The sequence below is a fragment of the Rattus norvegicus genome, chromosome 2 (genome assembly GCF_036323735.1).
Source record: "Rattus norvegicus strain BN/NHsdMcwi chromosome 2, GRCr8, whole genome shotgun sequence".
NCBI lineage: Eukaryota > Metazoa > Chordata > Mammalia > Rodentia > Muridae > Rattus > Rattus norvegicus.
In genome coordinates, this window is record NC_086020.1 from 197,834,042 (window position 1) to 197,861,093 (window position 27,052).

Sequence of the window (27,052 nt, forward strand, 5' to 3'; positions counted from 1 at the left end):
GCTAATCAAACGCAGCTCTCTGAACATGTGGGGGGAACCCAGAACTTAGAAGCCAGTTTTCTGTTCCTTGTTTATCTGTAAAATAGAGAACATCACTTACCTACCAACTACATCTGGCTGCCACATGGGTGGAAGGGAAAGGAGAGCAGGAACTCCTTGAGGAGTCAAATACAGGGAATAGGGATTTCTCTGATCGGCATCACAGACTTTTGGGTTTGTGTTTTGGTCTCCTATTCGGCAAGACTAAATTCTGATGTTTTTCTTAATAGAAAAATAAATATAATACAAAAAAATGAACCTGCTTTTTTTTTTAAATTCCCCTCTGATATTTCCAGTCTGATTCAGTTTCATAGATTAAAAGTCTTTCTATTTTCTGATGCAATATTCTGATTCCCAAGAACATGTCATGCCCAAGAATGTCCTCAGGCGGTCATTTAAAAACAAAAGCACCCGAGAAGCCTGAGTGTGCTCCATTGTCTCTTTCCTCTTTCCCAGGAGCCAGCATTTATGCTCCACCTTCACCACCTCACAGATGGGATTCATCTTCATCTCAGAAATAAGTGTGGATGGGCACCATGTGGCACAGAGTGTGCCAGGGGGCTAAGGACGGGGGCTCCCGACAGCAAATGAAGCCGAGGAGTCGATTGTGCCTTCTACAGTCAATGCCTTCCACTTTTCCTGTCATATTTGCCAAATGTGTTCTGTGTGGCTAAAATCCTGTTTTCTTAGTCAAGAGAGAAAAGAAGCAGAAAAGGGGGCAGATGGTCCAGAGAGGGAGAAACTGGCACTGGAGGATGTGGGCGTGGGCGTGGCCAGTGCCAGCCAGACCGTTTGGGTCCTTTCACCATTTCCTGTAAGAGGGGACCGCATGCTCAGTATGTAAGACTGGTGACATGATGCCCCGTCGGCATGAGGTCACCCTGATAGCATTAGGTGCTGAGCTGTCTTCTGGGGGACCTCTGAAGATATAGCACGTGTGGCAATGACAACGACAGCTGCAGCCCACAGGTCACATGCTGAAGAAAATATTTAATCTCAGTCTGGGGTTTCTATCCTGCCTTTGATCAACCATTCACTTCCCAGAATGCAACCTTTATATTTATAAAAAGCCTTAATCAGCACTACAGCTGGGCAGACATCTACCCTCTATGCTATTGTGTCTACTTCCCCATAACCCCGAATTATAACCCGTTATATTCCATCTGGGCTACGAGTAAATCCAATTGGCCAGCCCTCATGGCCATGTTTTAAAGGTTCTTACCCCATGGCATCTTCTGCTCTCTCCACCTTCTCTCTCTCCTCCTCATGGTTCTCCTCAGACCCCAATTCTGGGAACCTCAAACCCCACCTATCTCACTTCTTCCCAGCTATAGGTAATAAACATCTTTATTCACCAATCAAGGATAACTTGGGGGTGTTGGGGGGAGTCACATAATGTTATTTGGAACTCCAAGCAGATCCTCTCATCCCTGGGGGCAAGCAGACCCTGGGGGGCAGTAGTTATCATTACAATACAAGCAAAAGACCAAGCCTTAATAGCCACACTGCTTGAGTTCCGCCTCTGTGGGAGCCACGGTGCTAAGCACCGCTCAGCCATTGTCTACTTAATCTCTCCATGATGATAACTGGAAATATCACTGATATCCACATTTTAAAATGAAGAAGTGCAGGCTACCAGGGATTACCTGTGTTTCACTGAGTTAGAGATCCTTGGATCATGAGCCAAAGGAAGTAAGTTACCCCTGCAACAGACCAGCTGCCATTTTGAAATGGATAATGATCACATTACATCCTGCTTCTAAGACATACTAGTGAGCATAAGCATGTCTTTTGGAATGATGGAATAAGGCAAATAGTGCATGACTGAAAAGTGGAGGCCACTGGATCTGCACTGTCATGGTCTGACTCCAAGGCCTGACTCCCAACTTGGCTGCAATCATGGGAAGCAGCCATGTGTCCTGCTCTGCCTTGTCCCAGCAGTGAATCTCTGGGAACGGATGTAGCCTCTTTTGATTCCAGCTTCTGGACCTGAGAGATGGGGCTGAACACTCCTAATTCATGTGGATAAAAGCACAAGGGCTCCGTAAGGCAACACTGATGGATCCTTTAGTTGAGATGATGTAGGATTTGGCTCAACCAGGAACATAGGTACATCCACCTGTGGTATGCCCTGAAGTCGACGTGGAAGTGGCCCAAGGGAACCCACCGACATGGTGAGCTTTAGGGACATGCAAGTGATCGTTACGCAAATGACTTCCTACTGACCTCTTGGGCTGGGAGAATAGAAGCACTACTGAAAATACATTTAAAATTGCTTTTTTTTTTGTTTCCTTCCTTTCTCTTTCCTTCATTTTCTTTTTTTTTTTTTTCTCTCTCTCAATATACACTATACACAATGTGCCAAGCCCTGTTCTAGGACAGCAGAGGTCAGAGGAAATTGTGTTGCTGCCCTGTGGGATTTATATTCTCATGCTGGGAGGCCAGTAAATATGTGATACATAAAACACAATATGAACAATATGAGGGGATGGGTTTGGGGGAGGGGTGCTATGAGATTTTGAGCTGTTAAGAGCACATTCTGATAAGATAACAAAAGGGCCTAAACAGAGAGAGAATGAGCCATTCAGATATCCTGGGGAGGCAGTCTAGATAGAGGAAGCAGAAAACACAAAGGTGCTGAGACAGAACCAGGGTACTTAGCGAATGTAAGCAACAAAAAGGTTTATGGCCAGAGCACCCTGAGTAAGGGATGTTGGGATGGACTGACGCTGGGAGACAGAATGCCCAAAGCAGGCAGGACCCACAGACATGGAAAACAGTTTGGGCTTTCTTTGAGACTAGCAGAAAGGTCTCGGGGGTGTGTGAGCTGTGATGGGATCTAACACAGTTATTTTCAAAAGGATAGATAGCTGTCTGTAATTCAACAACTGGAGAAACTGGGAGGGCAGAGGAAAGATGGTGGCAACTTGGATCAGGCTGCTGCGTGAGGCGAATGTTTTGAAGAAAAGAAAAGGAGGAGCCAGGTTGTTGGACACTCCAGGCCCCAGACAGAGACCTCTGTGCATACCAATTTTAAGAAAGAGAAAGATCTAAATTAGATTTGAAAACAAAAATGAATGACTCCAGGCCTCACTCTCTGCTTTCCCCACCATGGGGGCTCACCATGGTGACAGATGGGTCTCTTAGCATCTGCCCAAATCTTCTGACCTGGATTTTCTTAAACTCATTATTTTCTCTTGTCTCAAAAAGACACAGAAGGATCATAGTGTCCAATTACCTGGGTTATCCAGCAGAGTTCTGAAGAGCACTTGAAGGAGTGGTAATCAGAAACCCTTAATTACAGTCCCCACATGGTTTCTCCTTCCTGAGAACAAGAAGGGTTGGATCTCTTTCGTCACCAGCCCTCTGTGCAGCTTGGTGGACAGCTGGGAAAGAAAGTATTCCTTACTGGCAACAAGTTAAAACAACGACCCATTACGTACACTAGCGGAAAGTACAGTCATCGTTTGGTAGACGAAGATTCCTAGGCAAAGAAACTCTAACCATCATGTACAATGTTACCCAGCCACTAGTGCAAGAGCTGAGTTTTTAAATTGTGATTTACCAGGCTCCATAGTGCAGCATCTTTCTCATGTGCCAGTATTTTCCCACGTTTTCAAATCATGGTAGACAGAAAAATTAGTAGTGGTCTGGAACATTATGGTAAATGAAGGAGGCTTTGCAACTCTGGACCACCCCAAGCCATTCCAAGATATTTGGACATCATGGTTTCTGGACAATATATACTAGTAGCACCCATTGGGAAGATCTGTCCTGCTGCCTTGCAAAATGGTGCACCCAAATCCACCCCCACAGGTCCAGAAGAACCACCTCATGGACCATGGCAACTCCCTGAGTCAAGAGCTTCCTTACTTTCTCGGGTGTTTCTCCAACTAATAGAAAACTGCACTTGGAGGCCTGGTCAAGCAGATTCTTCCTAGCCATTGTAAGGAAGTCCCAAATTACTAGCATGCAGTTAGCTTTGGGTGTGGCAGGACCGTGGACAGCGCCCACCAGCCATTTTGGGAACCAGCCTAGCAGAAAAACCTGAGCTCTCTTTCTTTTAGATCCCAGAAGAAGAGATAGTCTAGGTCCTCACTGATTTCTCACCTGGCAGCACCTGCCAGGACCACCTACTGGATGACATTCACATCTTACAGTTCCTGTGGATCTTTAAAGCACACCACAAGGATCTAGGGTTCTTTTTTTTTTTTTTTTTGGTTCTTTTTTTTTTTTTTTCCGGAGCTGGGGACCGAACCCAGGGCCTTGCGCTTCCTAGGTAAGCGCTCTACCACTGAGCTAAATCCCCAGCCCGGATCTAGGGTTCTTATTCAAGGAAAAATACAATTGGCAGAGTGTTGGGACCAATGGATTCTATTTGAAAATAAAAGAATGGATGACAAATTGGTAGTGCATAAGAAATTCTAGTTAAGACAGTAAATATAAATGATGGGGTGGGGTGGGATGAGGCAACTTGCTGTCTTTAGATGAACAGCTGGGCAAGGAATATTGTGCCAGGGCTTAGATCTGGGGTTCTTCTAGCTTCGTTCCCATACCACAACTACAGAGGAAATAGGTCTTGACACCTTAACTCCAAGCTGTAGACGGAGGCAGCCTATGACTCACTGGCCCCAGAACCATTCTCTAACAAAGCATACCTGGTTCTGAGATAAGAATATCTTAGTAACGCAGTGATAATTCATACCACCTCTGAGCATTTGTTCTCACATAGGAGATTTCTGTTCACAGGGAATGTCTAATTGTGTGTTTTTTAATAACTTAATTTGCACATTGATGGATGTCTTAATTTTTTTTATTACTTGTAGAGAGAGAAAGAAGAATTATCAGCAGATTGTGTCTCCACAAAATGGCTGCCCCCAAGGCAAAGATTTCTGGGTAGCAAAGGTTTCTGGGTAGCAAAGGTTTCTGGGTAGCAAAGGTTTCTGGGTAGCAAAGGTTTCTGGGTAGCAAAGGTTTCTGGGTAGCTTCTGTTGGCTTGGGCAGGGGACCATTAATGCTTACATTTCAGTTCTCTAGCCTTACTTACAGGAACTTCTCCTTTGAGATCTCTGGAGGTTTGGGGATGGGAGGCAGGCTAGGACAGGATGAGCCTGTTCCTCTGGGAATGGCAATGTCTCAGAGAAGAAACAGATAGGCAGGAGGGGCCCGTTTTCCTCCCATTTTCCCAGAACAGCCAAGGACACAAGTGGTAGAGGCCTAAGAAGAGGGGAATCTCTATGGATAGTGACTAGGAAGCCAGCAGCAGCCCCTTCACCAGTCCCTGTCAGCAGCTGCAGTAAATAAACTTGTCGTGCCAGCAGTTTGGCTCTGGGGTCTGGGCCTCATCAGAGACTGCAAATCCCTGGCACATACTGTCCAGCAGGGAAACCTGACACACCAGAGCTCCCATGCACTCCTGCTGTCCTTGATTCTGCAGATGCAGAGGTTCTCAGGGCAGCATCTGACCTGCTCTGCCTCGTCCTTCTGGCTCCAGGCAACAGCCCTGGGTGGACAAACTTTAAGGGAGTGAAATCTAGAGTGGTCAAGTCAGGAGGAGAAGGATGGGGACAGGACAACGGAGCACCAAGATAGAGTCCAGCATCTTTATCTCAATTGCAACTCGCCTGGAACCAAATGTCATATGCCTTAAGCCTTGGCAGTGTGGGTCTGTTCATTTTCTACCAGTTTCCCATCGGTAGAGATCTAATTCTTCTCCTTTCCAGGGCACTAGTTTGAAGAGCAGAACCCACAGAGTTTAATAAACCTCACTTTGATAAATGCCTGCACGGTCGGCCACATTTATTAAGAACTTGTTATTGAGAACATATGACACAGTGACTAAGAACATGAAGTTTGAAGTCTGACAGAAGCCAAGAGCCAAATACCAGTGCCACTCAGTGATCTGAGTGACCTTGAATAAATTAGTTAACCTCTCTGGACCTCAAAATCCACGTCTATAAACTACAGATGGTGCTGTCTATCTCCTGGGATCACGGGGATGATTGGATAAGGTGGCCTGTAAGGAGGGCATTTCCCACAGCACAGAGGCCTCAATCAAAACTCGGTGTTATCTATGCATGCCAGAGAGAGCATGAAGTGCTGCCAGTCCAGAATTACTTTCCCCCATCCTGAAAGCATGTGTGTGCTATTGTACACTTGCAACCCTGGCACTTGGGGAGCAGAGGGGTCAGGAGTTCAAGGTCATTCTCAGCTACTTGGTGACTAGGAGGCCAATCTGGGCTACCTGAGACACTATCTGAGAAAAAGAGGGCAGGAGGTGGAAAGGAGAGGGGAGGTCCTGGAGTGGAATGGGTGCAGCAGGCTCTGAAGCATTGCCCCACTTGGGTTCCAGGATAGTATACCAGGAGTCCAGGATTGTGCTTCCAACCTCCAGCAGCCTAGGAGGATGCTCTGAGGAGGCTGGCACAGGTCTGTCTGTTTTGTCTTTTCCCACCCTGGTTTTCAGATATTCAGCTGTCAGGATTTCTTGCAGCATAGCCTGGAAGCCAGTGATAAGTGAGACTTTGTCTGGGGATTTAGGGGGGAGGTGGGGGCAGGCAATCCTCCTTCTTTTTTAAAACTCTTCTGCAGCTTATCTTAGCAGTTTTAAAGGGATTGATGATGAACCGTCCTACTGCAGCAAAACTGGACAGGAGTCTGGGGTGGGAGCGCCAGGCAGGAGGCTGCCGCTGCTCTGGAATCCTCTCATCTCTGTTTCTATTGGCTGCTTCTAGACAAAATACCAAAGGCATTGGCTTCAGAGTGAATGAATATACAATGTAATCAAACAAACACACACGCACGCACATTCAGTAGCCAATTGGAGTCTCATGGGTCAATCTGGAACTTTTCTTGCTACCTTGGGGGATCTTATGTTCTGTGTAGTCCTGGCTGTCCTACAACTCATTCTGTAGATCTCAAACTCACAGACATCCTCCTGCCTCTGCCTCCCAAGTGCTGGGATTAAAGGTGTGCCACCACCTCCCAGCCATGTTTTTCGTTCTTAAACCAAATGCATCTTAGGTCAGTCCTAGATCGGGGACTTTGTAGAAGAGAAAGGCAGTCCCCAAGAAAGTGGGAGACTCATTCTTCTTTTTCCTCCATAGGAAAAGCAAGCATCAGTTCTGCTGAGAATGTCTTTTAAAGCTTCTAACTCTGTTCTAGACAGGACGTGTAGGTAGGGAGATGACCAGACATCTCCAAACAAAAGAAAGAACCCCTGAAGTCTACTCAGCAGCGACCCCAGCTTGGGAACAGGCCGAAGTCATAAATAATACCAGTGAGTCAAGGTCTCTCTGTCGGAGTCATCCAGGAGTTATTGTAAATGATCACACCACTCGCCTCACACAAGCCTGGTTCTTGTTCAGCTTCCCCTTCCAGAGACCTGAAAGTTGGAATTGGGTCCATTGAAAGCTGGGTTGTGGGGTCAGTCATACAGGATGTAGCCATCTTCTTACACACACACACACACACACACACACACACACACACACACACACACCATGCTCAGGAGCACAGCAGAGGTGGGGGGGGTGTCATCTCTGGCTGAGATCCATAAGTGAAGAGGTGGGAACTTAACATCTGGGCAGCACCTTCTATGTCTAGCACTGGTCATAAAGTAAGAAAAATGGTACCAAGGGCATCCTCCTTAACAACTTTGAAAACAGATGTTCCATGATGCAGTGACTTGCCCAAGGTCACCGTGTTGGCACATGATGAAACACTAGGCCAAACTGTGACCACAAACATGGGACCCCCTCTGCAGCCTGGTCCTACTACTTGCCATCCCCATTGAGACAGAAGTAAACAGGCCCTAGTTAACAGCAGGCAAGCTGAGTTCTACTCTGAAGACTTGCCTACCCCTACACTACTTGGAGCTCAGACCATTCCAGCTCACGAGTCCTGCTAAAGAACTCTGAGGAACTCACAAACAGCTGACACACGACTCGGTGTGACTCAGGCTAAGCCAACTCCAATCAGAGCTGGTGGGCACGATTCCCCTCCTGCACTGAGTCACCGTAGACTAAGCTGCAGAAATTCTCTATTCAACTCCACCACCTACTTAGCCACAGCTGCTCCATTAGAGGAAAAGGGAACTCGGGAGCTACAACCTCTGATGGCCTTACCCACAGCCAAGGGCAACCAGGTGTGACCTGAAAGTCCTTCTCTCCCAAGAGATGGACCTAACTTGCTGGGCATGGTATAACGTGAGAACTGTGGGAGACACAAGATGTTTAAGCTCTACATAGTCTGAATGCCACCAAAGGAGATGCTAAAGTTTTGGTATGATTTTCATAGAGCCGTTTCAGGGTTTTCTCAGTCCCTGGCAGTTTTTGTTGAAAGGACAATGACACACTTTATTTTTCATCCCCATCCAACCCAACCCAATCCAACCTGCCTCTTGTTCACAACTAAACTGCCTTCCATAGTCGCTCTACTTAGACATTTCCTAATTCACATGTCCCATTAAACTATTTCCAAAGAGGGTGGTAGTAAAGGAGAGAGGGAGAGACGGGAGGAGGGAGGAAAGGTGAACGGGCGGGGAGGGAAATTTTCAAAGAATAAAGCCCACTTGACAGTAACTGGGTCTGTCTGTCTGAGTAGCCTCAGAACTGAACTTAACCCCCTGATAGAGCTGTTGGGGCTTTAAGGAGGAAAAAGCATCGGGCTTCCTTCCAAGGCGGCCGCGCCCCTGGGGGAGCAGTCTTGATTTACTGCGAACATCCCTTCAAGAGCCCTGTCTGCACAGGTATAAATGTGGCGGAGGCCTCTCTCCAGACAGCTGGCTCCTCTAGACTGTGGCTCCTATTGCAGGTCTCCTATCTCTGCCTCTCGGTCCCCAGATGCGCTCCCCTCGAGGGAGGAAGGGCTCTTCTACTCTAGCCCCAAATTCACTGAGGAGCAGCCTCAGAGCTGGGAATTAAATATTCATCTCAGGCGAGAACGTTCTGCTTCACTAGCCAATGTTACCGTCAAGGTCACGGGCCAATGGCCGAGTGTCTGAGGCTGGGGTCTCCAGCAGCGCCGGAGCCTCCCTGTGGGGCTGTGCCCTGGGCGCGCTCCAGGTAGAGGGACCCACCGAGTTGGCCTCGCTGGTCCTCCGTCCGTGCTCTCCTCTGCAGCTGTCCTGTTACCTTCAGAGTTCTGGGGCATCCTGAGCTCCAGAAGCTGAAGCTCAAGTCCAACCTGTGCAGGAGATGCTGTGCACCCTTGACGCGCCAGAACGTCGGCCGCCCGGGCCTCCGTCGCCAGGCAACGGTGGCTGGAGCGGCGGAAGGAGCCCCGCGCCAGCACAGGGTCCTGTAGACCCGGAGGAAGCGCCGCCTTGCACGGGTGTCCTCTGGCCTTCCAGGCTGGGGCGGGGCCACTGCAAGCAAAGTTGCAGTGGCTGTCCCGGGGATGCCATTTGGGGAACAAACAGCGACTCACCTGTCCCGCGTGGGCCGTCGCGCGGACTCGGCCCCTGGATTCCCGCCGAGCGGCCGTGGTCCCCAACGGGTCGCGGGTGCACCGTCCTTCCAGAGGGCAACTGGAGTCAAGCGGCAACAGGCCCCAGCCGGGGCTTGCGGGACCCGGAGCTGCGCGCGCCGGCGCACGCGACTCAACTGGCTCGTCGCTTCCCCTGTTGCCGCCAGTCCCAACCCAACTCCCGCCTTCTGCCCGCTCTGGGCTCTAGGGAGCCGCCCGGGTACAGATCCCGGAGGGAGCGCGTGGCTGCGAAGGCCCCAGCCGAGTGCCGCTGTCCCCGCGCCCGGTCCGCGTCGGCTCTGCGGAGCGGAACGGAGCTGGGCGGAGCGCAGCGCACGCTGTTCCCTCGCTTTCCGAAAGGCCACCCTGGCGGCGGGGCGCCGTGACGCAGGCCTGACTCACGCGCGGGCCCGCGTCAATGCGAGGCTCCCCGGCTGCGTGAGAGGCTCTGATGGCGGACACAAGCGGAGGGGTGGGCAGGGAGCAGGAGAGGGGTTGTCGAAAGAAGCCGCTTGAGAACTGAGTGTTCTTATTAGGCCATCTGCTCTCAGGAAAATGGACCGCCATGGCTAAAGGCCTCCTGAACTGGGACCTCACCTGTCTTTACAGACTCACCTTCTTTGAACTCTCAGGATTCCAACCCCACTCAGTGGTTATTCTTTTTCCACCCTACATGGATGTTGCCTCAATTCCCACTTTTGGCTGCCCTTTTCCCCTGGCATTCTTCCATCTTACCACCCTACAAGGCCAGCCCCTATAATACTACTCAGTTTCCCAGAACCCTGACAGATAAGTCGAGTGAGGGCAGTAAGAGAGAGGGAAATTGTGACTGGGTACCAAACAGGTGTTGAAGGATGCTGGCCCCAAAGGATACGTAGACAAAAGGAGGAAAGGCAGCCGGCCATGGTGGAGGGAACAGTGCAAATGTATGTATTTGCTCAGGGCACATGCACAAGTGCAGACTATGTACATACAGGTGGTTGCCTGAGCTGAAACAGAACTAGAGAGTGACAAGAGGTGACAGGACCAGTCTGGCTGGAAGTGCTGTTTGGGGAGTCAGAAATAATTATCTCCGCTCTAGGGGACTTTTGATATACCTAAACAGGTACCTGTTTGGAAACGATGGAGGAAGTGAGTTCGTCTTAACTATCCTAGTGGAAGTCGATGAAGACCAGAAGCGAGTACCGGGATACTGTGTACCTCAGTCTAACTAGCTGGCCTGCCACAGTTTTGTGGGTGACGACTGAAGACACAGAAGCCCAGGGCCAGAAACAAAGGACTTGTATTACAAGTGAAGATCAGTTTCTCTTAATTCTCAAGTCCTATGAGAGGGCTTCTAGTTTAGGGAAGCCTAGCTGTTTTAAAATGGACGACAAGAAAACCTGCAGGTGATTTGCCCGGACAGGATTTTTATCACAATGAACAGCAAACAAAACTGCCTTCCACTATCTGTTTTCCAAAGCTGTTCACTATGCAAAGATCCACCAGTTCACTGTGCAGAGATCCTCCAGACCTTATTGTAACAAAAAGCCATCAGCTCCTTGGCCATGAGACATCTAGAAATGCAAGGTACCCATTGAGAATGATCTCTCCCAATAGGTGGTTCTTTTGGTCAACGAGTATTTAGCAAGCTGATTGTTTGCTGGGCACTGTTGAAGTCCTGTGGACATTACAGGGAAGACCCCTCATGACTTCTGCCCTCGCAGAACTTATGTTCTGATGGAGCCAAGCAGGAAATGACAGGGATGGAGGTACATGGAAGAAAGAAGCTAGTGGTGTAAGAGATGTGGGGGAGGTGAACACAGTGTGACAACTGAGGTGCAGAGAGGTGGTGTGAGAGGAAGGACAACCTCAGGTAAAGGTGGTTTTAAGGAAAGGGGTCCTAGAGTTGGTGACTGTAAAGAACTTCTGTGCCTCATGAACCTAAGTTTTTATCCAGACTTCGTTACTTACATACCCTGAGTAAGATCTATAACCTAGTGAGCCCCAGTTTCCACATCTGTAAATGGTACATACTATAAGAAAACACATATCCTATGCAGTTGTTATGATCACATAAGATGCTTATTTTAAATTATCTGATAGCGCTTGATAAATGACAGTTACTGAGTTATTGTATTTGTCACTAAACCAAAAAAAAAAAAAAATAGTGGATTTGGGAAGAAGGCAATGAGATCCTGGCTTTGAGGCATACTGAGAAAGCATACCTATCAGGTAGAAGTCCCTTGTCTCTTCATATCCACTTGCCGACAACACTAATCCCGAGTAAACTCAATACTTGGTTTCTTCACGCACAGTTCTCCGGGGTGGAAAAAGAGCCACTGTATGGAACCATCTCCCTCTGCCTGCATGGTGACCAGCCTTGAGATGGGCTTCTTGATTCCCAGTACGTCCATGTGGCTTTATGGTCCATCAGTTCCTCTCTCCAATTAAGGCCTCTCCAACTTTCTATTCTCCTAACCACATTTGTACCTACCCATTGCCTCCCTGGTCTTTCAGAAACCTCCTCAGAAGCTCCCCCACCTGGAGCAGTTGCACTGCCCCTCCTGCACCCACCTGAGCAGCTGCACTCTTTTCTTCTCTCCCATCCCTGAGAGAGCAGGGGAGCCTTCCCTGCTGTCAGAATCCAGGCCCTACTTAGCTCTTGGTCCTGTAGCTTCTTGACAGCCTGAGTCAACCTTAGGTATCCTAGACTCTCCTGGTTCATCAACCTCTCCCTTGCTACTGTGCCTTTCTTGGCAGCTCTTAAACATGTTCAAATATCTCCTTTAAAAAGTGACTCAAACTTCCTTCTTCCAAGTTCTCTGTCCCTATTTCTCCTCTTCCCCTCACCCCTTAGCCAATTCTACTCTATCCTGAAGTCAAGATGGATCTCATCAATGACCTCTGACTGACTAAATCTGCAGGACATTTTCCAGTCCTCATTTTATTTACCTTTCTCTAGTCCTTTCTTGGACCCCTTTCCTTCATTAAGTCTCACTCCTTACATCCCTCTGCCCTCTGGTCACCCCCAGTTCTCCTGCTGACCTTTATATACTGACTTCTTGGAGTCCAGTCCTTTTGTCATTCTGGGTTGTTTCCTAAACCATCTTCACTATTGCCAATATCTTCATTCTGGAGTCTCCTGGGCTATGCACACTCAATTCCCTGCTCTACATTTCCAGGCAGATCTCCTTACTCAGAGACCCCTGTCTCCTGCAAAACAGTCAATGTTGTGCTTACTGCTCCACATCCAAGTCTCCCTTCCAGAAACCCATTTGTCACCTTGCAACCTACCTCCTTCTCATCCCTTCATGTTATCCACATTAAATCCCAGAAGTCTTAGCTACCAACAGCCTCTAGAGTGGCCGCTTCTCTTTAATTCTTCTGTCACGATCTTGGTCTCAACTATAACCATCACTTGTCTGGACACTCATAATCTCCTAACTGAAATTCAGGATTCACCCCTGTTCTCCATACAAGAGGAGTCTTTTAGAAGGGAAACTGTAATGGCACCGCTCTCAAGCCCACAGTACCTCGAAGCCCTTTCTTGTCTCCAGTCTCATCTATCACTCCTCCCTCCCTGGCTTGCCTGCTGCCCACTTGCTCCAGCAGCCTTCCCTCTGCGCTTCCCACTCTTCCCACGCTTTCCTGGCTCAAACTTCAGGCCCATCTGCCGCTCCCTCCTTCGCTTGTTTCCTGTCCACTCATACAACAGAATCCTCCATATCGTTCTGACCATGGAGGAGAGTGATGTTAACCCTTCACGTGGATATATTCCCCTTTGTAACCTTCTTCTCAACAGTAATTAGGTATTTAAAGATGTGACCGGCTATTTGAGGATGGTCTCCTTGACTGACGTGGAAACTCCATGAAGGCAGAGATCGTGTCTATCCTCAACACACAATGGGCCCTCTACAAATATTAACCAAAAGGATGGAAAAGAGTAGTTAGAGTATGAGTGAGTATGCCAGGAGAGCAGGCTGGATTCAAATCCATAAGTCCTAACCACAGAAGACATGGCTGAGGCTATCCAGAGGAAGAGTGGAGATGGCCTGGAGAGAGTCCCAGATGGAGGACTGACTGGTGGGAGGACTAACTTCTAAGACAGGTAGAAGGAGGGTCAGAAAAGAAGACATGGAGGCAAGAATCGGGAGCACAGAAGTCTCTAGAAGGAAAGCCAATCCACAGTGTCAAAACTGCAATGAGTCAGGATGAAGCTTGAAAGGCATCACTGGTGGGCGGGCTCATGAGGTGACAGGAAGTTGCAGTTCATGTGCTGAGGTGGAAATGGGACATAGACTTGAACCGTGTAGTCTTCTTGAGATCTTCAGACCCTAGTGGCCATCTCTCCTCTGAACATCCTGAATGAAAAGTCTTCCTTTTACATAACACATAGCATAATATGAAAATTACAGTGTGGTACTTTGGAGGTGGTATGACTAGTACCTTCGTCTTACTAATGGGGGAGCTAAGACTTAGTGTGGTTAGTCAATCCACCCAAGCCATACAGAGAGCTCATCCCATGTTTAAAGCCTTTGATCTCATTCTTGATATTTAGGGACTTGTGATGTGGGTCCCCTTTCATATATGTAACTTCTGAGTATGTTGAACACATAGTACTAAGATAATAATATATTCTGAGTGACATAGTGAGTGATTAGGTATTTCCCTAATGTGGGTGTTCTAAAATATGGCTCCTGACTCCTTTGACAATACTTTCTTCAAGAGGTGAAGTCTTCATCTCCTCCCTTTGAATCTGGGCTCCATGACTGCTTAAACAAGAGAAGTGATCTCATGCCTATTTCTGGATATAGGCTATAAGAAAGCAGTTGTGCCATTATCTCTGTCCTGGAATCTTGTTCTAGGACTAACCACCATCCTAAGAGGAAGCCCATGCAGAGAGGCCTACTTATTGAGAAGCCCCCCAGATGCCATCCCTCACCAGGCTCTTGACCTAAAACTATCTACAGCCTGTCAGCCAAGTGAGCAGGCCATCCTAGAAGCAGATATTCCAGACTCTAGCAAGATTCTGGTGTCTCTTCTGCACAGAGCATAGGCAACTGCCCAGAAAAGCTATTGCAAGACACCTGGTCCACAGAACTCAGGAGACAGAGAAGTCTGATGCTTTGAGCCATGGGATTTATTTATTTGTTCAATCACTTATTTATTTGCTCGTTCATTCACTCATTATCAAATTTTATGCTTATGGGTGTTTTGTCTATATGTTTGTCTGTGCACCACATGCATGCCTGGTGCCCACAGAGGCCAATAGAGAGCATAGGATCCCCTAGAACTGCAGCGACAGACACTTGTGAGCTGCTATAGGGATGCTAGGAATCAAGCCCAAGTCCTTTGGAGGGCAGTCAGTTCTCCTAACCACTGAAGAGTCTCTCTAGACCCTAAGCCATTACACTTGCAGAAAATTTCTTATGAAACAATTTTAAAAAATACAGAAGAGGCATATAATCATCAATATGAATAGATATTGACCACTCATCATCTACCTGCTACCCTCACTTTTGAGAATTCTCTCACCTTTGGCTTAGTAAATTGTGCCTCTTCCAATGGCTACCATGGGAACCCCATCCCTCCAGATTGTATTTAGTTGGCAAGGATTAGCAAATCTCACCCAATTCGTGTTTAAAGATCTAAAACACAGCTGATAAGGAGATCTCCTTTGTTACTATGTGGTTGAGCCTATAAAATAAACACCGTGCTTCTAAAATGAAATGATGATTACCCTTCTGTGGCTTCAGATGATAGAGCCAATCTTTGTGGCTATGTGACATTTCACCTGAGGAAAGGGCAAATGTCATCATTCCCTGGGGATCTAGGAACCGGGACCTGAAACACTAGCTCCACGCATCCCTCAGGCTCACACCTGAAGCACCTTTGTCTCCTTAATTCCCTGTCTTCGCCCAGCCTTAGCCACTCTCCCTCATGACGTGCAACAATGCCTAATGGACTTGGATTCACCCTCTCACGAATGAATCAAATGGAATCCACAGAAGAGATGGAGCAAGTTTTTCAGCCTAGGGGGGAAAAAAGAAGAGACATTGGGTCTCAGTTCTCAGAGTCCAGGGGACAGTGGGGGGTGGATCAGCACACAGTACAGACTAGAAAACTTGGCCCCATAGCAAGGGGAGCAGCCTATAGCCTCAGCAACTCAGGAGGCTAGGACAGGAGGAGTAATAAACCCAGAAGACAGAGAGCAGCAGGGGAAACAGAACGAGGTTGAGACCCTATTTCAAGAAGAAACAAACAAAACACAGCATCATCTTGGCTCCTGGAGTCAGAGGCAAGTGTTTGTGGTATCACTTTATTTACAGGACTCAGGTCTCCTTGCTCATGAAATGGTGATAACAGTTAACTTGATCCCCTCCGTAGCAAGCTGAGATGCCAATGGGATTTTCCCCAAGCAACACATTTCTAACAGCAGTGGGTGCACATGGAGGCTTTCATCAACACGAGATGCTGCGGCTACAGTGACAGAGATGAGATGGAAGTGAGGATGTGTACAGTGAGAACATAGCAGGGCCCAGAAATGACGATGCTCTTCGTCCTGTAACCCTGTGTAGATGGAATAGAACTCTGGAAGGGGAGAGGGCTTGACCTGTACACCAGAGTGTTCTGAAGGTTGCCTAACCATAGCAGAAAGGAGAAGAGACTTCCACAAGCATAGGGTAGCTCCTTCTCACACAGCGCTTGGGACCAACCTTGGGGATGGCAGTTCTTCCTATGGCTCAACACCCACCTTCTCCTGTTGTCACACAGTGCTCTGGTTTTCAAAAACAAATAAACTCCATGTGAGAAAAACCTCTCTGTCTGGCACTGGGCTCAGTTCCTGGCAAAGGAATGGCTTATACAATCAGTTGTGAACAATGTGGAGGTGGTTAGGGTGCACCCAGCTTCTCTCTGTATAGGTCAGTAAAAGTCCCCAAGCAGCCCATGTGGTGAGAAGACAATGGTGAACTTCACCTAGATACAGAAGAAGCAATGCTTCCAAAGGCGGGCAGTAGGGTACTTGTCGGCACCAGGTAGTCAGGAGCAGGGTTCCATTCGACTCTTGTTCTGAGTACTAATTTTTAGAAGGGCACCAAATTGACTCATTTTCACTCCCCTCCCACTGGTACATCTTGTTTTCATCATTATTGATATAAAAATCACCCTTACATGTTTTCCTTTTTCCTACTTTTTAAGGTGGAACCTAGAAGTGGAAATTGAGATTTTGTTTTTTCTCAGAAATCATGGAACTTCTTAAGGATGCTTGGCTTGCCATCTCTCAAGCAAGCATAGATAGATAGGCTATCTCCATAGCTCCGGATCTTCTAAGATTAGAGTCAATAGCAGTCTGGGAGTCTTAACTTATATCAAGATAAAGAACAAAATGACTGTGTGAAATGGCTGCTAAAACAATGGCAAGCTACCTGTCAGCATCACAAATATCTGAGATAATTAATTTGTAAAGACAAAAACCTCTGTTTTGGCTCAGTTATAGAGGTTCTTACCCATGATCCATTGGCCTCATTGCCTTGTACCTATCGTATGACATCTAGGCAGGAACATGTGGTAGAGTAGAACCATGTACCTCATGGTGTGTGGAGGAGGGGAGCCTAGGTAGGGTCACACAGATCTCCCAAAGGACACACCCAAATGATCTGGATTCTTCAACTAGGCCACATCTCACAATTTCTATCACTGTCCACTTGTGACAAGCTTGGGACCAGGTCTTTAAACCATGGGCTTTGGATCAGGGGACATTCTAGATGCAAACTACAGCACATAGCTAATTAAGGGTGAGCCTCATTAGCAGAATTACAGTTTTCAGGTAGAGGTTGAGGTGGAACAAACCCTCGTAGGTGCACCTCTATTGGAGTAAGCACAGATGAACCCATTAAAAAACTTACTTTGTCCTTGAGCTTGAAGGCAGGTCTGTGTCTATCTAGACTCCTGAACTTAAGGGACAAGCAAGAGATAAAGCTGTAAGACGAGTTCAGTCCTTACATAGAAACATGATGTGTTAGGCCTAGAAGCGTCGACTTTTAGTAGGAAGATAGTTCAGTGAGTCTGAGATCTTGCTGCACAATAAGGAGAACTTGAGTTTAAATCCTTAGCACCCATATAAAATATGTAACTGTATTATACATACATGCCTATAATCCTGGAGCTGTGGGGATGGAGACCAAAGGATTGCTGCTGTTGGCCATTAGCTTAGCTCCAGGTTCAATAAGATGCCCTATCTCAAAGAAACACAGAAGAGATTGATATAACACTATACCCAACCTTCTCCTCTGGCCTCTGTATGACCATTCCAGCACATACACATGAGCATATATCCCATACACATACACCACACATGTGTTCATTCACATACACACACACACACACACACACACACACACACACACACACACACACACACACAAAGAAAAAATCTACTTATACCAAAAGATAACAGTGAGCTATTAAAAGTTTAAGAGCATGGAAAAGGCATCATGGAAATTACTTAAGTAGGCTTAGTTGGAAGGTGGTAACCACAGAGAACTTCAAAAATACCCTATGAGATCTCAATTTCTAGTCCCAGAGTCTACTCATGGTAGCTTCTAGAAAGTTCATCATTGTTGGCTTTCTATGTTTCATGACAGACTCACTATGGGGCCTGAGAAAGATTCCTAAAGCCATTGGACTTTGGTGACAAACAGGCCTGGGGCAAATGGCAGAGAAATGGGGCAGCATTGAGAACAGAGAAAGACGGTGGGTGATGACACACGGAGGACTAATGGAGGCTCTACTTCCTGCCTGCCACTTCGAATCCCTCTGCCCATGACTCAGAGGAACCTATGAATGGCTTTGTTCCTTATCTCCCATGGCAACAGGAGGCCATTGTGCTGGTGGTAATGGAGACTATGAATGCACAGGTCTTCACAGGATGTGTGGCCTGATTCCTGTGTGCCTTGGAACTCAATGGCAGAAAACAAGGCTCCCAGAGAACATGATTCCAGAGAGTTCCTTCAGAACACAGTGGGCATCCCAGCTCAACGTGCCACTGTCAAAGTCCAAAACCCTAGAGCAGACATTTAGAAACAAATATTCTAGGGCCCTTTGCTCCTGGAAAGTTTCTGATGCCCTCTCTCTTCCCCTAGATTGTGAGGCATGGCTGGATAAAGTGATGTTCTGATGCTGGGCAATGATTGTTTGGTGTCTATGACCTTCAGATTCCACCTGAAAGAAAGAGAAAATGGAAATCAGGTGGGGTGGTTGCTCACTGCGTAAGAACACTTGCTATGAAAGCAAAGGCCTGCGTTCCACAGCACCCACGGAAATGCTAAGCATGTGTGCACCTGTAACTCCAGAGCCAGGGCTAGAGGAACAGGAAACTGGAGGATGGCTGGCACTTAGACAAAAAACAGGGTGAAAAAAATGGTGATCTCCAAGTTCTCAAGGGATTAAGGTAGAAAGTGACAGGACACTCCATGCTCTGCTCTGTCCTCTGCACACTCAGGGGAGGGAGGGAGGAAGAGAAAGAGAGAGAGAGAGAGACAGACAGAGAGACAGACAGATAGACAGAGAGACAGACAGACAGAGAGACAGAGACAGAGAGGGAGAGACAGAGACGCAGAGACACAGTGCACACACAAAAATGGGGAAAGAAATGGAAATAATAATCTGTTCTCTGATCTCACCTGGATGCAGTTAGGATTAGGGATGATAAAGGTTTATGAATTGCTGCTGTCAGCTAGTACTGCTCTAGGTAATTTAACTTGAATGTTATCAACTCAGTGAATCATTAAATCGCCATTTACTACAAGAGTTTTAAAATATATGGTACATGATACTCCGAAAGCTAAAAGTTTCATTTGAAAAGTAACTTATAACTGAGAGATTTAACATGAACAATTCAGCAGCATTTGGTTACAAAAATTAGCAAACTGCAAGTCTATAACCTTTAGATACACAACCACCAGGCAGAGAGCTTAAAGAAATAATTCTGCTACCATAGCAACAACAATTAAAAATAAAATAAGAATATAAATTGAAAGATATGTAGGAAATCAATATGAAAAAGCATCCAGATAAAACTGAGAGATTTGGCCATTAAGACCACTGGTTCCTCTTCTAGAGGACCCAGGTTCAATTCCCAGCACCTACACAGCAGCTCACAAAGGGTTTGCCTTAGACCTGAAACAATTTCTTTTCCGTCTCTGTAGCTCCAGTTCCAAGAGATCTGACACAGACACGCATGCAGGCAGAACAGCCATACATGCAAGATAAAAATAAATAAATCATTTTTTAAGAACCCGAGAGAGTCAAAAGATGGCTTGAATGTAAAGAAGGAAATGGCTGGGTGGTTGAAGGTCCAAATCTATAAGCTCAGCACCTGAAGAGCTGCTACGGAAGCGTTCACAGTATGAGGTCAGCCCCCACTACATATTGAGAGTGTCTCAAAAACAAAAGCGACGGCAAAAGACAATTGTCTTTAGAAGGGTTATTTCTGGAAGATAAACCTAATAGGCATGTTTATTCCCTCTGAAGTAATTGATTTAAAAACAACTACAATAAAAACAGTATTTTTTTCTAGAAGAGCTGATTCTGAGGTTCAGAGAGAAAAAGAAAGAAGCAAAATTATCTAGGTAAATTATGAAAGTGAGATTTGTGAAGAATTAGTCCACGGATAAGAGCATGTTCTAACTACAAAATGAGTGTAGTTGTCATCAGAAGAAACGCAGGAGACAGAGAGGAAGCTCTGAAAATCTCAGGTAAAAAGGTTTAGCTATAGTAAAGACTGTATTTAAAATGGGTAGAAATAGATGTTTTAATAAATTATATTGGTTTGGCCATCTGAAGCAAAAATAAATCTGAATCCTTACCTTGCTCCTTACATCAACATAAATTATAGATAGATCAATATTGATGAATGCAAAAACTTAAGCCACAGGAGCACATCGTGAGCAGGACCTAGAGGGATATTTATAGCCTCAAACAGATCTATTAGTAAAGAAGAAAGGCTGAAAATCAATGAACCAAGCAAGCATTTCAAACCTTGGGAAAAGAACTACGAAGCAGACACAAACAAACAAAAGGAAGGCAAGCTGGAGGCTGCAGAGAAGGGGAAGGCATAGACAAGCCACGGTACAGCAGGTTACCAGACGTTTATTCTTTGAAACATGGCACCCCAAACCCATGAACCCAGAACTAGGGAGGCTGAGGCAGGATTGTGAGTTCCAGGCCACTGAAAGAAAGAGAGCATGTGAGCCAGAGAGAGAGCCAGGGATTGGTAGGTTAGTTGGTTGGTTGGTTGGTTGGTTGATTGGTTGGTTGGTTGGTTGGCTGGTTGGTTGGTTAACTGAATGACTACATGGTCTCTAAATATCAGCAGGGAAATACTAAATGTACTGTTATATAAAGAAGAATGGATTGGGGAAATCCTACAAGTGGAAATATAACTAGCTATTACACTTTTTACAAGTATAAACAGATGCTCATCCCATGTGTAATAGAAATGCAAACTGGAAAACAATAGGACACCACTTGCTCTATTATGACGGCAAATAATGAAACATGAGAAAGGGGTTGAGGGCAACACATGTTGCTAGCAGCAGAGTTAAATGGTACAGTGTTGGTGGAAGAGGATTAGGTGGTAGTTACTAAAATTCCAATGCCACATATCTGTTAACCACTATGCCATAATGGTTATGCATATATGGCCATGTCTATAAAAATTAGGAAAACACACACTCATTTGGAGTGTGTTTTCTTAAAGGCACCATTTGAAGATACTTCTTGAGCAGTGTCTGTGATAGAAAAAAAGAAGAAACTGCCTCACTGTCTATCAGCAAGCAGAGGTTTAAATCATTTATGGTACCTTCATGTGGTGACATTCTTAGTAGCCATTAAAATGAACAGGGCTGCTCTATATGTTATGACCTAGAAATGTCTCCAAGATGGGCTGCTAAATGCAGAAAAGACGGAGAGGGTGTGACAGTGTGTGTATGATTATAGAGCCAGAGTTACCCCTGGAATGATACAGGAGAGATTGATAATCATGTCTCCTCTGTGATAAGGTGTTACAGGGGCTGGGGCAAGTGTGAGATAAAGATTTGCTTTCTAATGCGTGTTCCAACACTCACCACCATTTTCCACAGGTCCCAGTGGGCTTCTGTATGCATGTATGATCCAGAGGAACTAACCTCTAAACCAGCCATGGTGACTTCCCTTGCAGACACAGAGAAGGACAGCTGGTTGGAGCTCCCTGAAAAGGGAACTGGATGGACTTTGACTTTGAATTTCCATTTGTTCCTGTGTTGCCTGTTCATTTAAATAACAAAACTCACTTTCTCAAGCCCCTGCATGATCTTCCTTTCTGCCAAATCTCTCCTTAGTTCTTGTTCTGGGTCAGCCACCACCACTGGGCACACCCTCTGCCACACTTCGACAAGGCAGAGTGAGCAGAGTGCAAGCTTGGGACAGCTGGGTTGTGTTTCTGAGCTTCCCATCTTTGTCTGCACAGTGGGGCTAACGGAGGCCTCTGTGGCAAAGGAGGCGGTGAGGATTAAATAAGGAAAAACATACAACTTTCATTTGGTAAGCAACAATTACTGCTTACAGCTTTTCTGGAAACAGTTATAATGTCAGGGGGGCGAGAGGGAATTGAACCTCATGGATGAATTCAAGGGTGATACTCCCTCCCTTTCTCAGTTGCCTCCAAACTTCTCAGGAAGAGAAACAGCAGGCAATATTTTCTAATATCTATCAAGAGCAACAAAGACATTGCTCCTCTCTGTACTCGAGGAGGACAAGGGAAGCTATTCCAACTGCCTGCGTAGCCAACAAACATCCCAAGGCCCAGACTTCAGCCTGTAGATGCACTGTCATTTAATGTAAATAACGCTCAGTAGGAGCCAGGAGGGGCTGGGAAGACCCGCGCCAGGTAATTCTGGGAAGGGGAGGGTGATGCCTGCTCCACCAGGCACAGGAGAAATTAAAGTACAAACCCCGCCTCCCCTCAGCGCGATGAAGGCAGGGAGGTTTCAGGACCAGCTTCAAATATAGACCTGCTTCCATAAAAGCATCAGCAGCTGCTTCTATAAATACCTCAGCCAGTTTTCCGGGGTTCTCATGTGACTTTGATGCCAACCTCAGCTGCGGGGATCCGTCACCATGGCGACTGGCCCCGTGACCAGCCACTCTTCATTCATAGCAGGTTACAGCGTCCTGGATTGAGGGTGGAATGATGAAGAGAGGTGGGGGGAGGACCAAGGAGAGGGGGAAGACAGGGATGAGCAATGAACAAAGATAAAGGTTCCAGTCCTGGGGGAGACTGCAGTGCTGTAGCCTGACTGCTAGGATGCTCTGACAGAATTATTGATCTCTCCAGGCTGCTGTCACAGGAGGAATATTTTTATTCAGGTTGCAGTAGATATCTTTGCCTTTGAGTCAGAGAATCAAAGGTTCGGGGCTGGAAACAGTCCTCCTTTATGTTGATGGTACGGATGAAAAACAAGGCCCAGAGAGGTGGGTGACTTCTACAAGGTCGCACAGCAAGATTTTTGCAAAACTGGAGCAATGGACCAAGCTGCATGTCATTCCTGACTCCTCTCCCCTCTGGGTCTGCTGTGGCTTCTAGAGACCTAAGTGTGACCGCTGATGATTGAAGTCTAAGGCTCCTTTGCTCCTGAGGTACTGAACCTAGATGGAACCATGAGTAGGCACAGAACTCAGTCTGTTGTCAGGTCAGTCCTGCCCCTGACTAATAAATGTGGGAGGGAATGAGTAATAAACCATGAGAGGTCCCGTTGCAATTAGCAAAGTCAATTGTCAGGTTTGGTCAGCCATGGAGATTTCTGTTTGATCACAATGTCTCAGACCCGCCATTCAATGGCATGGACTCTTTAAAGTCCACCCTGGTCTATACCTACCTGTGCTTCAGTCTGGAGTGACACAAAGAGACATGGAAGGAACACTTTTCATATGCAAAGCACACAGCCACTGTGCTTAGATGTTAGGGGTAAGAAAACTAAGGGGACTTTTTTTTTTAAAGCCAGGATCTCAATATGTAGCTGAGGTTAGCCCCACATTCTTGATCCTCCTGCCTTAGCGTCCCAAATTTCTTGATTATGGTTATGTGCCACCTTACCCAGTTTGAGAAGACTCTTGTTAATTCACAGGCTATGCTCCAGGAGAGTTCTCAGATCTGGAAGGAGGGCAGACCACAGAAACCAGAGAGGGCTTCCAGGAAGTGAGGAAGAGGATAGAACCTGAAACATGGGTCAGAAGGAGCAAGAGGGAATGTTCTGGGGCAGAAACTGGCTGCCTAAGATGAGGGAAACACTGTGACCATGGTGGTCAAGATTCAGAAAAGGAATTAGCATGCTGAGCACATGCTAATTCATATGGTTCCCTCACACAGGCTGCAGAACTAATATCTAGGAGGATATGAATTTAGATAAAACAAAGAAACACTGTGTTAAAGTTTTCCTGGAAGGGACTGGGAACAAATGCAGATATCATCACAGGGCCAGACGACCAGCAGTAGCAATCATGGGCTCTGTCGTCACCTGGGTCTTGGGACAGATGCTCAGCAGGCTCTGCAGAGGTTCACACACACACACACACACACACACACAGAGAGAGAGAGAGAGAGAGAGAGAGAGAGAGAGAGAGAGAGAGAGAGAGAGAGCAGCTTCTAGAGAGGCCCCAGTACAAGCTCAGTGGCCCTGCCTCTTTTCAGTAGTCAGTTATGCTATGTTCATATAGCTCAGGATAGCAATCAGAGACTAGCATGTCCCTCTTGTCCCTCCCTACCCATCTCTGGAACCAAGCCAATAAAGGGACCCCAAAAGCCTGCTTCCCAACCTGGAGGGAACAGAGGATCCATTCCATCTGAGAAAGGTCGACGTCCTCTACGCTCCTCCCTGCTACTTGTGTTTACTCAAGCAGAACTGCCTCTCCTTGAGTCCAGGGACTCTGCTGCACCTGCGTCTAAAAACGATCCTTTGGCTTACAACTGGGGACGTGGGATATCCACGCAGGAAGGTCAGGGCAGGCCTGAAGCTAAGTCCTGGCTGAGTCACTTACTCAAGTAGCCTTCAGAAATTATTTAGTCTCTGAGCCTTACTTTCTTCCCTTGGAAAAAAGGGCTATGTTACCTCCCTTGAAGAGATATGGTGGTCACAGTGGCTCATGGAGAAAGAACTGGACAGAACATGGAGTCACAGAACATGGAGGAAGGAAGACGGTGCATCCATCCACACACTTGTAAAAGCATACACACAAAGCAACCTTACTAAACACACATGCACCCCAACCACCATCCTTCCTTCTGCCTTACCTGATTTCCGCCAGCCTAGCACAATGCCCCTTAGCCAACTCTGCCTACACTTACTAGTGACCATAACACCTCCCTATGTGCACAATACAGCTTCTCTTTATAGCCAAGACGATCAATGGGCATTATCCTATGAACACCCTTCACTATCCTGATCATCAACCATGAATGAGATCCCTAGAGTCATTGGCAAACCCATAGTCATGCAGCTAAAGGGTAAGCGGGGTGGGACATGAGCCCACCTTCACTGTATTAGTCATTTTACATAGTATCTTTGTAGAACAGCTGACAGAAACAGTTTAAGGGAGATGTTTGTTTGGGCTCACAGTTCAGAGCACACAGTCCACCACGGCCCCACAGACATAATGATTGAAGTAGATCAGTCTTTGGTGGTGTGAACTTCCAACATCTGCTCACATGGGGATAAAAGAGCAAAAGGAGAGCCCAGATGTGAAGTGGGATGGCATATCGCCCTCAAGGTCTATCCCTAGTGATCTACCTCAGCCAGCTAAAGCTTATACCCACACGGTTCTACCCCCTCCCAAAACACCACAACCAGCTAAGGCCCAAAGCCCAAACAAACATCTGAGCTTTGCAGAGGACATTTCCCATTCAAACCCAAGGAAGTGACCTATTCCCACAGCTTGCTGCACACTGTTCCCACTGCTTCCCGTGCTGTTCCCATCTACAGTGTATATGGGCACGACCAAAATATCATAGACCTTGGAGTCAGCAGGAAAGGGATATAAAGCTTACCTCCACCTCAAGTGGGTCAGCCCTGTGTCAGTCCTTACCTCTCCCAGGCTCACTTCCCTCATTTAGAGTTGCTGAGGTTTTAGATGAGAAGCTATTCCAGGTGTAGGAGCTCATGTCTGCCATCCCATCAATCAGGAGGCTGAAGCAGGAGGGTTGCTGCGAGTTCATGGTTCAGCATGGGTTGTACAGTGGGATGCAGACTAGCCTGGACTACCAAGTGAGTCCTTAAATAATGCTCGCTTCAGTTACTTTTCTTGTTACTGTGATAAAATACTCTGACAGGAGAAAGGCTCACGGTTTGTGGGTAGTGTCGACCATAGCAGGAAGTCACGACAGCAGGATCTTAACATGGTTCATTATACACTTCCCTCAGTCAGGAAGCAGAGAATGATGAATACTTGTAACCAGCCAGATTTCTTCTGTTCATGAAATCTAGGGCCAAGACCAGGGGATGGTAGCATATACTTTTAATGTGAGTCTTCCCACCTTAACCAACCTAATCAAAATGATACCTCACAGTCACCTAGGGGCTCACATAATCGAGACAATCTCTCACCAGAGTGTCCAGAGACTTCTTTTCTAGATAATTCTAGATAGAGTCGAGTCGATGTCAATTTATTGAGCTATTGCAGTGCTGGGATGTGGTTCACTGAGTACAGTGCTTGACTTGCATGCATGAGGCTCTGAGCTCAATGCCCCCAGCACTGCACAAACCCAGCCTGGTTGCAATCCCAGCATTCTGGAGGTAGAGACCGAGGTAGGAAGATGAGAAGTTCAGCTCATCCTCAGCTATATAGCAAATTGAAGCTCAACCTGGGAACTACGAGACCCTGTCTCTAAGTAAAGAAGCAATGACATGCCACACAGCGGTGGGCTTGACTCGGAATAAGTATTCACCGTCTATCGTTATTGTTCCTGTGTAGTCGTGTGTAATGGGAACTGTATGGCCCACTCTCCAGCATCATCTAGAGGCTCCCATGTATCCCTTCCTCTTATCCCTTACAACCTTCATGGAGTCCATGCTGTCGGTAGCTGCACTCTACAAACGCAAAGTTCAAAAAAATTAGGAAACTTGCTTTCACCAAATAAATAAGAAGCAGGCCTTGGGTTTGACCCCAGATCTATCTGGTCCCATGATTCTTGGGACTTGTCACCTATCCATTTCTTCTATGGAGGAGTCCAAGCAGGATCCCAGATTCTGGCTGGTGAAAAACCCAGAGAGGATGTTCATTACCTTTCTGTAACTGTAACAACATACCATAATAATCAATCATTATTGGTTTATAGTCTTAGAGCCTCCAGGCTACGATCAGAGGACCCCATGCTCACTCGAAAGTGAGCTCAGAGAAGGGCTGGTAAGATGGCTTAGTGGGTAAAGGCACTGGCCAGCAAGTCTGAGAGCCCGAGTTTGATCTCTGGGACCCACATGGTAGAAAGAAAGAACCCCACAAGTTGACCTCCAAATGTATACCATGGCATGAG

The 27,052-nt window shown here is 46.8% G+C and overlaps 1 protein-coding gene across 3 annotated transcripts in view; it reads right to left on the reverse strand.

The window, feature by feature from the left end:
• The window catches only part of Slc6a17 (solute carrier family 6 member 17), a 48,262-nt gene extending 38,420 nt beyond the window's left edge, over positions 1–9,842 (reverse strand). Inside the window, exons 1-2 of one of the 3 annotated variants that reach the window (XM_063282444.1) lie at positions 9,469–9,801; positions 3,278–3,425 (exon numbers count right to left, since the gene is read on the reverse strand). The gene's annotated coding sequence lies outside the window, so the exon portion shown is untranslated. Of the gene's footprint in view, positions 1–3,277; positions 3,426–9,118; positions 9,270–9,468 lie in introns of those variants that run through there. The other 2 variants (NM_001033079.2, XM_063282445.1) reach the window with 2 other exon arrangements.
• Positions 9,843–27,052: the final 17,210 nt, after the last annotated feature.